Genomic DNA, 3,411 nt, shown 5'->3' with positions numbered 1-3,411 from the left:
TTGATGTACCAATTGCTTGTCTAATTTTTTGGATTTTGTCTGTGAAGAATTTGGCAAAGTCATTGCAGGCCATGGTTGAATGAAGTTCAGCTGCCACTGGCACAGGAGGGTTTGTTAGCCTGTCAACTGTAGAAAATAAGACCCGAGCATTATGGCTGTTTTTAGTGATGATGTCAGAGAAGTAGGACCTTCTTGCACTCCTCAGTTGTAAATTATAATTGTGAAGTTTCTCTTTATAAATGTCATAATGAACCTGGAGGTTTGTTTTTCTCCATCTGCGCTCAGCTTTCCTACACTCTCTTTTTTCATTTTTCACCAGTGTGGAGTTTCTCCATGGAGACTTTTTCCTTCCAGAGATAACCTTCACCTTAATGGGAGCAATAGTGTCCATTACATTTAACATGTTAGCATTGAAGCTATTGACGAGCTCATTGACTGACCCTCTGGACAGGTCAGGTGTTAATGGGAAGACCTGGTTAAAAATTGCACTACTGTGTTCAGTTATACACCGTTTTGTGATCACTGTTGTTGATATATTTGTGTGGGCTGAGATTTTACTTTCAAAGAAAACACAGTAATGATCAGACAGGCCCACATCAGACACAGTAACCTTTGAAATGCTCAGGCTCTTGGAGATCAGTAGGTCAAGAGTGTGTCCTCTATTATGTGTGGCCTCTGTTACATGCTGAGTCAGCCCAAAGTTGCCCAGAGTGTTACTCAGGTCTTTAGTCCCTTTGTCCTGAGGGTTGTCCACATGAATGTTAAAATCCCCAGCAATAATTACACAGTCAAAATCAACACAGATCACAGACAGCAGTTCACTGAGGTCATTAAAAAAGTCTGTGCAGTATTTGGGAGGCCTGTAAACATTAAGAAACACAACTTTGGATGGGGCCTTCAGCTGTAAAGCCACATATTCAAAAGACTGAAAACTTCCAGGAGATAGCTGCTTACATTGAAATGATTCATTAAATAAGACAGCAACCCCTCCTCCTCTCCTGCTCGCCCTGACCTCACTGATAAAACTGTAGTTAGGAGGGGTCGTCTCGATGAGAACAGCTCCACTGTTACTTTGGTCCAACCAAGTTTCAGTTAAAAACATAAAATCAAGGCTGTGCTCAGTAATTAAATCATTAATTAAAAATGTTTTCCCAGCTAGAGATCTAACGTTTAATAAAGCCAACTTAAGTGTTTTAGAGGTATTACTTGTCCCTTCGTGTTTGGGAGCAGTCTGTGGCACACAAGGTATGTTTACTATGTTTAAAGGTCTTTTAGAGTGCAGCTCTCTGTGTTTTGACCAGGCCACATGTCTCCTGTCACCTAAAAGTACAGAAATTTTAAAACCTTCTAGTAAACAGGGTCCCAGCTTCTCCTGGGAAAAGTCACCAGTGCCATAATCCTCGCAGCCCGGACCCTCCACACATCACACATCAGACTGCGGAGACAGGGCATGAAGAGGAACTAAGGGGGGCGAGGCTGGGCAATGTGACTTCGATTGCTCTGTTGAGGGTGGGGCTCGATGGCGAACCTTTGGCCGCTCTGGTGGGGGGTTTATGGGGGACAAAAAGGGATTGGGCTGGGGGTAGATCTGAGCCCAGCATTGATGCACTGAGTGGTCAGCACATGCTGATATAAGCCATTTATTCAGTGTAAACAACCTGCTGAATCTCTCGTCTCCTCCTCTGACCGGCGGTACAGGTCCACTGATGAATACAGCTGCATTCAGAGAGTTTACAGTATTTAGTAATCCAGTAAAGTCCCGTTTCAGAACCTCCGACTGTTGTTTGGACACATCGTTTGACCCTGTATGCAGAACAATGTTTGTCACAGTTGGATATTCATCTGCAATTTGAAGAATTCTCTCCTTCAGGTTGTTGACCATATCCTTAGGAAAGCAGAGGACTTTAGTGTTCTTACCGCACATCCTTTGTACATCCTTTACGGCAGAGTCACCCACAATCAGAGTTTCAGGCCTAGCCTTTAGCTTTCCCTGTGGCCTTTCACTTTTCAACAGATTTTCAGACCTTACTTCGCTGCTTTTAGATGGATGGTTGTCCGATATAGATCCAGGGTCCTTTGATAGTGGAGCAAATCTGTTCTGCAGTTTCACATTCAGTTGTTTTGGAGGTTTGTCGTTATCCTTCCTATTCACGGTTGTCCAGTCCTGTTTCCTCTCGTATACAGGGGTAGAAGAGCTTCTCTGTCTCGTAGGAAGTGAAGGCCAGTCTGTTTCAGAGATTTCAGCTCGCTGTGCTCTGCCCGTGATACGTCCTCCCCTTTCCAGGAGACATGATTTATGTCTTGGTTTTGCACCAAGACAGTCTAAGGGGGGATTATCACTTGAGGATTTATAATAATGCACAGAGTCTACTTTCTTGGTCATGTTATCTGTGCTCCTTAGCTGTGTACTAGCTTGCTCGTCGCCATTGTTTTGAATCAAAGGCAAGGTTGTTTCATTTCCACACAGTCCATTTACCTCCACGTTTACTTCTAAGCGATGAATTTTTGTCTCCAGTGCTGCAATCTTCTGCAGGAGGCTGTGGTAGTCATCTGTGGAGAGGGAAGGCATCTTGTTGCTAGTTAGCCTAGCGGTTAGCACCTTTCCAGGCTATTTAGGCTGCTCGGTGCCCAGACGCTGTAATCAGGCTTCAGCTGTGTGTAGGTCACAGACACACGGAGCGCTGAGGATAAGGTAACTATAAAAATGTTGCTGTTTCTGTTAAGAACACTTTAGTCCTAATGATCTATAAGTGTCCAGAAGCTATCGCAGGTAAGCTCACACGGAAAAAAGGGAAAAAATCAGCATAAAAATCAATAAAAGAAGCAAAGCATTTAAAGAGCAAAGAGAGGAAGCGTCCAGCTCATTTAAGTTTGAAGCTTACTTCCTCACTCAGTGACATGAAAGTCTCTTCATACACAGCCTTCATGTGTTTGTTACTATTTTTGCTGCTCCTTTAATAAATAATTCAATTCAGAGTTGGAGGAATTATGAGAAAGTTGGGACAAAAACATAATAACAGCACGACAAGTGGCCTTACTTACTTACATCCACTAAAACATGAATTCACCATGGCAACAGAGTCATCTTCACTCAGACGATACAGAAGTGTGTTTTTTCTATTTTTTGTGATTGGTTTGAGAGGTACAGCATAATTGGCTTGTTGACAACAAACAGAGGACCAAAGGATTTAAACACAGGGACTGGAAATCTTTAGAAGTGGATAATTAAAAACATCATCATTATAATAATGATCAAGTTTCTACATCGTCATGATAGCACGTTGTTGCAGAGCACAGTCACCACGTGGCCTGTTGGCTCAATTCTAAAGCTTTATTTGTCCCCATGATGGACAGCACCTCCTGCAGGAGGCTGTGGAGGCCCTGAGAGCAGTGCACACACACACACACACA

This window comes from Mchenga conophoros, linkage group LG3 (assembly GCF_057382185.1).
Source record: "Mchenga conophoros isolate Kocher_MC1m ecotype Shallow Benthic linkage group LG3, M_conophoros_male_GT1.1, whole genome shotgun sequence".
NCBI lineage: Eukaryota > Metazoa > Chordata > Actinopteri > Cichliformes > Cichlidae > Mchenga > Mchenga conophoros.
This window is presented reverse-complemented; position numbering follows the sequence as displayed.